The sequence below is a fragment of the Falco cherrug genome (assembly GCF_023634085.1).
Source record: "Falco cherrug isolate bFalChe1 chromosome W unlocalized genomic scaffold, bFalChe1.pri SUPER_W_unloc_1, whole genome shotgun sequence".
Taxonomy (NCBI): Eukaryota; Metazoa; Chordata; class Aves; order Falconiformes; family Falconidae; genus Falco; species Falco cherrug.
In genome coordinates this window covers 9,709,198-9,718,504 of record NW_026599288.1, presented here as the reverse complement: position 1 = coordinate 9,718,504, position 9,307 = coordinate 9,709,198, and positions in this window count along the sequence as shown.

Genomic DNA, 9,307 nt, shown 5'->3' with positions numbered 1-9,307 from the left:
TTTTTAACCAGGGGGCCAGCGCGGATGAAGTGGCAGGCAGTCATCTGCGGCTGCTTGGTTCCCCCCCCAACCCCCGGCGGGGGGGTTCTGTAAATACCGGGGGCCGGATTGAGGACCCTGGGAGGCTGTATCCGGCCCGCGGGCCGTAGTTTGAGGACCCCTGGCTAGGAGAACCAAATAGTTAATGAAACTAAACAGAAAATTACTGGAAATATGGGTGAACTATCCTAATTAGCATACTAAAAGATCCACCCTCGAGCAAAGAGAGCCCCCTACTAACAAAGGCCCTCCCCACAGAACATGCACGGGGGAGGGGGAAAACACGACAAAAAAACCCCCCCACCTTTAAATAGAAACGCGGCTTGTAAGAACCAATGAGAATTAAGTGTGACTAAACGTAATTGTAAACAATTGTTCAAAGTGTATAAAAAGTTCTACTACGTGTTAAGAGGTGTGATAGCTTTGTGGATTTATCACTTAGTGCTCGTCTCTGCACAGACATGCAGTAAACAAATATCTCGGCTCTGTGTGTGGGTCGGCTCTCGCACACCGGGTGAAGAACCCAGATTTGTGATAACACCAGGAGATCAGAACCCCCCAGAGGACATGCCGGGAGGGGAGTGGGGTGGGGGGCCAGGGGACCCTGCGGGGATGCAGGAACGCATGGCATCCACAGTTTACAGGGCACGGATATTTATGCTTCTTAGGCAGCTATAGGCCTGAAACACTCTTCTAGAAAATGGGTCCCCTCATCTGTCTGTATAAGCGTGGATGTGGTGATGGTATTTAAAAGTTCAAATCTAAACCAACAGCTTTTTTTGTTTGTTTTGTTTCACAAAAGCACCAAAATCAAAATACCACACACACATACAAATCTGTGGCTATCTGTATCTGAACCAAAATATTGGGTCAGTGCAATTCAGTTTCTGGGTCACATTGATTTAAAGAATCAGCCACCAATATTCGAGTGAGCAGAGGTTATCTTTATTCGGCAGCACTGGGTGCATGGGGGATCGCTCCACCAAAGTCATGCACACCGAGGGGACTTTTCAGTCCCCTCTTTATACGTCACTCATACCTATTCATTAGTTTTCCAGAAAATCGTTTACATATTCATTACAATTTCAGGAACTCATTTACATATCTCACTAAACTAGTGACCATGATTTAAGTCTTTGTCTTTGCCACATTGCATAAACAACAGGAACTTAGGACCAGATAGCCTTTTTAAAGATGACAAATCCAAGGACTTGGCAATTAGTACATCCGTCATGTTAGCAATAAGGGTCCTTGGACATTTCCCAACTTTTAGATAAACATAAGTACATCATCCTATAGATAAGTGGTACATCATTCATCATTCATTCCCCCCTTTTCTAGTAACTTTTGCAAATTCTTTCGCAACTACAAAAAATCATTATGCCTTATGATCATTCTTTGACAGCACCAAACAAAACATTGAAGTAATACACATATTATTCCTAAAACTATTACAATAAGTATTATAATAAAAGCATGCTTTAACCATTCCAAATTAGGTAACGATTAAGTCAGTTTGTCCCATATAGCTTTAAAACTCCATGATAAATCGTCTTTAGTAATTTCATGCAGGATCTGCACCTTGTTCCATATCTTATGGATGTCTGTTTAATCATTCCATCCATCAGATTGGGAACAAGTATTTTGCCCTGGGTTTCCAGGACATGTTCCTCCTGTCTTGTTTGAGCTTTCCAATGAGAGTTATTATCACTTTTCATATCTACTGTGGTGGTTAGGTTTAATATTTGTAAATGAAATCTGGGACCCAACTCATATGTTTTCTTATCAAATAGGCAATATCCTCCACCATTGTTTGGCTTTTTCCAAACGTCTGGCCAGGTAGGCCATTTGTCATCGAGATAATTCCAGTTTTGAGAGCCCACCCCATACAGGGGTGTTATCAAGCCTCCTTTAGGAAGAGAGGTACATATCCAGCATTCCTTAGCTTTCGTAGCATTAACAACCATTTGCAATGTTTGAAGATGGGTATTGTTTACCCATGCTTCAGTTTCTAATATCTCTACAACAGTTACAATTAAGATCAGAATAACTTTACACAAATGTCCCTGATCCTTTTTGACAGTCCATTGTGTCTCCGGAGATTTCTTTAGGATCTAAAGAACTGTAGTTTCATGGGTCCTGCCAGGGTGACTGCCCATGATTTCTCAGGAGCTATCTTTATCTGATAGTAGTGAATCCAGGCTGGTTGTTCTCTTATCTTGACGGTGGTGAAGGTTGTGAGCAGCACCTGATAGGGTCCTTCCCATTTTTCTTCCAAAGGTTTCCCTGAAAAAGTCTTTATATTATACACATAGTCACCAGATTTAAAGGAATAGACTGGTTGATCCAACCCTCTGGCCCTTGTTCCCAACATTTGTTTATTTATAACCTTTAATTGTCCCTGGAGGGCCTTCTCATATTCACACAAATATCCCTCCCCTAACCGCCTTAAATCTTCTCCAGCAAATTGTAACTGGTACGATCTCCCATATAATATTTCAAAAGGGCTCAAATTCTCCTTTGTTCTCAGTTTAGTTCGGATTCTTAATAATGCCAAGGGAAGAGATTGTGGCCAAGTTAGATTTGTCTCTTGTCCTATTTTCGCTATCTGTTGTTTAATTAAATGGTTTATTTTTTCCACTTGCCCACTTGCTTGAGGCCTATAATGAGTGTGTAATTGCCAATCTATTCTTAATACTGCACTCACTTGTTGTATTATTTTGGCACAAAAGTGTGATCCTCTGTCAGAAGAGATTGTTGCTGGAACCCCAAAGTGGGGAAAAATTTCATTTAACAGTCCCTACGTTTCCTCTCTTATTTTATTTGTTAGACAAGGGAAAGCTTCTGGCCAACCTGAAAACGTATCAGTCATAAGTAATAAATATCGGTACCCCCCTTTTCTTGGGAGTTCAGAAAAATCAACTTGCCACTGTTGTCCTGGATAATTTCCTCTACTAATGTTCCCTAGTTTTATTCTTTTTGCTACATTGGGATTATTACGTAAACACACTTCACATTGCTGAGCCACTTGTTTTATTACAGTATATAAATTTCACCCTATCAATTTCTGATTTAGACTTTTATATAACGTATCAGATCCCCAATGAGACTTATTATGTTCTGTTAGGGCTGTGGTCCATATTAAATTTGATGGTACCACTATATGGCTATCTGCCAAATAAGCCCACTTATTTAATTTTACTTTACCATTCATGTCCTGAATTAGCTTTAGGTCTTCCTTAGAATAGTTTGTTTGCTGATCTGTACTTACAGTTTGGATTTTACCGTCTGGTATTAAGGATAATTCCTCCTTTCCCACCTCCCCTGCTACTCGTCTGGCCTCATGGTCGGCCAGGCGGTTTCCAATTTCCAAATCATTGCCTCAATGGATCATCTTATGTTCTTCCTTCCAGAATGACCCTCTTATAACACAGGGGGGCATTCCTCGAAGAGGGTCCCCCGTGGAGAGTCGGCCAAGTAATGACAATCACATCAATATGGCTACATGCCGTGCTCACTTTATTAAACAAACAGGTCATATTTATAAATTAAACCAGTCGCTCACCCAACTCTACACACAGGTGATTGGATAAAAGTTTCTGACCACGCGGGCGTCCGTTTCTCTGATCGGTGAGCATGCTGCAGGCACCTGATCAGAGTGTGCCGATCAGAGTGTGTTGATTCCGCGGTTCCCAGGACTTGCTCTGCATCTGGCTTCTTGTTTGTGCATAGCTTGTTTTCTTTCTCACACTGCTTGTTCCCAGGACAATTTAAAGCTGCTCTGCAGCTTCACCTAACAGGCCTGGGTTGTCCAACCCGGAATATCGTAACATAAGTCCTCAGTACTTTAAAAATTCCTCTACATATCCCCCTATCTTCAAACAAGAAAATAAACAGCTAAAAACATAACAACAATGATTATAACAAAGCGTATTCCTTCCATCAATAACGTCTTTAACCAACCTCTTATCCCCAGTCCTCTCAACCATTCATCGAAGGGATTATCATCAGCAAGAATATGCTTCATGTTTCCCTGCAGTTGTGACAACTTCTTGTGCATCGGTATGGAATGATCGGAAAGGTTCATACAACACATCCCTTCAAAATCCTCACAACCGTGTCCATGTGCTAATAACAAAAAATCTATTGCAGCCCTATTCTGTAATGTAGCATGCCTAACACTATCTACATCAAGCAATAATGAACTTAAAATCTGTGATGTAAGATTAAATTGTTTCTCTCCCCAGCACGCTAACCTTCGCATATTCTTAGCATATAATGCAGTCATTGCCCCCAGAATAAATATGGAGGCTAGGACATTTGCTGTTAAAGACTGTAGATCGACTCGGTCATTACATGTTTCATCAAAAGTGCGCAGTGTCCTCCGTGATCTGTGAGATTGTTGAGTCATCTTTAATAAGTCTTTCATACGTGGAGCAAACAAAGTCAAACGCCCTAAATAACATGGTCCACCGACAGGATACAAAGGAATCCCTGGCCACGCTCTGTCCCCACATATCAGAAAGACTCCCGGTGGCAACTGATAACCCCCTGGTACATCTATATGGAAACCCCCAGTTTTCAATTCTCCCCAAATAGGTGAACCGGTTAGATTTTGAAACCCTGTATAAAACCCCCGTTCACCTGGACGTGTTAGCCATAACTGCCACGGGTCACCAAACCAAATTACTCCAGTGCCATTCACGGGTTAAAGTGGTGATGACATGCGGGTACAGTCTGCCATACCAGTTGCAGTTACATTAACATATTCAACAGGTACAACGCTAGCCAATAGGTCTAGCTCCTGCAAAGGTAAATGATGTGGCTGATTTAAATTCTCAATAACCGTCTTCTGCCACGCTGCATTACGCATAGAAGGCCAAACATATTGCCCATTTGGACTCATACATGTACCATTCTGATTGGAAAACAGATCCACTCTTTTAACATTCCAAAAAACATCAAAATTTGTTTCCTTCTCTTGCAGGGGAATACCAATTAAACAAGTTCTAAAGGGTTTGTCTAAATGTTTCAGAAATAAAGAAAAGTCTGTTACTCCCGTGATATTTGCCCATGTCACCCATATGTTTGTCCTAGGCGGATGTCAAAAATACTTTGGCCAATGGGTAAAAAATTCATCAAGACCGTAAACCAAGTCCACCACTCAAACATGTTTACTCCTACAATTTCCATTTTTTAATTTTTTTTTTACAGCCAAATTGTTTTAAACAAATCTTTTTAGTCTCTTCCCCATCTTGCCCTAAAACAGACCAAATCTCAGAAACAAAAATGAGTTTACTGCGTTCCACACCACAAATCTGTGCTTTCACAGATTCGGGTGATGTATACCGTCTCCAATCAGCATGATATTACTCTAGTCGTATGTTTTCCCTTGCTTCATGCCTGGTTACTAAATCAAACACATACACTCTTTACACCATTTACATTTAAGCTTTGGCTTACAGAACCGTTTTACCCCACATAGCATACACTGGCACAATACCCGCGGGTTACATCCCTTACAACACAGACAGTTTATTCTGTCTGCTCTCTCTCTGAGTCTTCTCTTCCGTCTTCTGATCTTGACATACAGGTCGCACAAACTTGCTAGGGACCCATATAGGTCCTTTATCTGTGGAGATACAAAAATAACCTCTACCGATAAATAACACCGGATTAGGTCCTTCCCATACGCCTGAAGCCATATTTTTATACAGAACATTCAAACCAGGAACTGTAGTTGTTTGGTTCCCTCGCGCTGTTTGGTGATGTATAACAACAGGTGGTCCCTCTCTATCCTCCGTAAGGGAGAGATAGTTTAAGGTAAACAACACCTTAGTCAGCCGTTTAGTTACATCTATGTCCCGCGATACTTTCTGTCTCTGAAGATAATCCTTCAGGGTACGGTTTGCCCTTTCAACAACTGCTTGCCCCGTTGGGGAGTGAGGAATCCCTTTGACGTGTTTAATTCCCCAAGTTGTCATAAACCTAGCGACTCGTTGACTACTATACGCTGGACCATTGTCTGTCTTTATTTCTACAGGTACTCCCATGACAGCAAAACAAGACATTAAGTGTCTCTCCACATGTAATGCCTTTTCACCGGTTTGTGCAGTGGCCCATATGAAATGAGAATAGGTGTCAGTTGTGACATGCACATACTTAAGCTTCCCAAAGTCAGGTACATGTGTTACATCCATTTGCCAAACCTGAAGTGCCTTCAGACCTTTTGGGTTAGTGCCCACACCTAAACCAGGTCCATGATGACTACACTGAGGACAGGAGCAGACAATACCCTTTGCATCTGCTATGGGTATTTGATACTGTCGATGCAAAGACTTTGCATTCTGATGAAACATCTCGTGGCTGTTACGAGCGTCTTCAAACTTATTTGTTGGAGGAGTTATTGCCAGATAGCTGACTGCTTCATCAGCTCTAGCATTACCTTTGCCCAAACCAATGGTCCGCTGATGACTTCTAATATGCATAATACAAAATTCATGTTTTCTCTGTCGAAGAGTACTACGCAGTTGTAGAAACATTTCACCAAGATGTTGGTTCTTTGTCTCTCTCAACAAGGCATCTTCAATGCGCTGTACTACACCAACTACGTACAATGAGTCTGATACTATGTTTACAGGTGTGTTGTTCCAGCTTCCCAATGCCCAACACACTGCTTTCAGTTCTAAGGTTTGAAGGTTGTCCCGTGGTTCACCAGTGATCACGTGTTTCTGCCACTGATTATCGGATTGCCAAACACATGCAGCCTTCTTCATCTTTCTTCCTGCATCTGTGAACACCGTTGGACCTTCAACTGGTCTTTTTGAGCATAACGGTCTCGCAATCCACTGGTAATGCTCTAACATTTTCCAGAGAGGTCCTTTTGGCCGGTTGTTGTGAACAACACCCGTATAGCCCATCAAGGCTTCCTGTATGGCTGTTGAATGTCTCAGGAGCCACTCATAATCCTCACCACGGACTGGAATACTGATATCTGCTGGTTCAGTCCCATCAATTCCAACAATCCTGTCTCTTCCTTTTCTCACCAAGGCTGCTACTGCTTCAGGACGACTTAAAATACGATGTCTGGGTTGCAATGGCAAAAACAACCACTCTAAAACGATCGCCGTATTTCCCCCTTTTTCTTTTGCCATTGCAAAATAAGGGCAAAAGGTGAAGCGGCAACATTACAAACCAAAAAAGATAACGGATGATTCGCCATTCGGCGACCACACCAGCCAGTCTGAATCTTGCGGGACACAACATCTAGGGCAGCCCGCTGTTCTGGTGAACAAGTTCGAGGACTGTTGGCTTCGGTGCCATGCAACCAGGATCGGAACGGTTGCAAATCATCGTTAGTGAGTCTCTTTGTGTGTCATCAGGGTGTAAGGGAATCGTGAAAAAGAGTCTTTCAAGTCTATCACAAAAATTTGCCAAATCTGAGGGATCATCATAAAAGTTGGAAGACCAGGTTGCAACACTCCAATCACTAACATCTGATCATTAACCTTCCATAAATCATATTCCAGTTATGTGCACCAAGATTATTAACCTACTACTGGACAAGCTAATGTGCTGGTCACACGTCAATCACCCTCCAAAACAGCATCACGAACAACACCAAACCAACGCTGTAGAATTGGATCTTTTCTCGAGTTCAGCATCGGAGGGGTAGTTGGGCTAACTGGAGGAACTACAGGTATCGAAGTAGTAGGCAGGTTCATTTAAACTCGCTTTACCAGGTTTCTTAATTATCTATTACCTCCTGTAAGGATTTCTCTGTATTGTTATCACAAAGTTTCTCCCCGATTTCCTCCTCAAATTCGTCCAATGATGTTTCAGAAGGAGGAGGATACAACCCGCCCTGATGTGACCTACGAGCTGTCGCCACCCTCCGTTTTGGCCTTGCTCCACCCACAGCTCCGATTGGTGCAGCAGGACTCGCTGCTCCTCCTTCCTGGGGAGGCTCAGCTGCCTCTTCCGGGTCCGGCTCAGTTACAACAGACCCCCAAGGAGTAACTTCCGTTTTGTCTGCTGTCTTATCTAATACTGCTGTACTGTTGAGCACGCAGGGGCTGACATACCCTTCCTAGGACGAGTATGCCCAACTCCGAAAAATGTAGCCAAGAGAGAAGGCTTAGGTGAATCACCCTTCTGCTCCACCGGCTTTTCTACCACATCTCCTCCCAAGGCTTCCATAGCTGCTGCTGCTACTTTTTTTTCCGCCTTCATAGTTTCCAGAGTGTTAATTATAGACCGCCACGTAGCTCCGAACGCTTTAGCTTCCTTTCCTTCTTTGCCTCCTTTGATCGTAGTATCCCAGAGGCAATTTCCCATTTCTCTCCATTCCGCAATACTAAACAATAACGCGGGCTCGGGGACCTTATTCTTTTTTCATGCCCAGCGAACTAAGGTCTCCATTTCTGTTTCTTTAATGCCCTCCCCTCTCTCAAAGAGGATGCTAGTTAACGGTTTAATTGCCGCGTCTAATTCCATCGCGGTCTTCTCAGAGCTCCCCCCTCTCACAGAAAGGGTATCAGCAGGGAGCCCCGCCGCACTCATCACGGTCTTCCTGAGTGCCCCCCCCTCACAGAGAGGAATTCAGCTGAGACCCCTGCCGCGATTTACTAGACGCGGTCTTACCTCCGGCGGGGGTGCGATCTGCAGCTCTACACCGAACTCTGGACTCCGCTTTTCGCCTTCCAGGTTCTGTCCGCCTCCAACCTCCAGCTCCCTAATCGGACAACTTCCCTTCGGGTCCGATGCACGGAGACTTCCGCATTTAAGCGAACATCATTTAAGCAAACCGCATTTAAGTGAACCGCATTTAAGCGAATAAATGGGTCCCTTTTCGGGCGCCAGATGAAGAGGGTCCCCCGTGGAGAGTCGGCCAAGTCACAACAATCACACCGATATAGCTACATGCCGTGTTCCCTTTATTAAACAAACTGGTCATATTTATAACTTAAACCAACCGCTCATACGACTCTACACACAGGTGATTGGATAAAAGTTTCTGGCCACGTGGGGGTCCATGTTGCTGATCGGTGAGCATGCTGTAGGAGCCTGATCAGAGTGTGCCGATGAGAGTGTGTTGATTCCCCGGTTCCCAGGACTTGCTCTGCACCTGGCTTCTTGTTTGGGCATAGCTTGTTTTCTTTCTCACACTGCTTGTTCCCAGGACAATTTAAAGTTGCTCTGCAGCTTCAACTAACAGTCCTGGGTTGTCCAACCCGGACAATGGTAACATATGTCTTCAGTCCTTTAA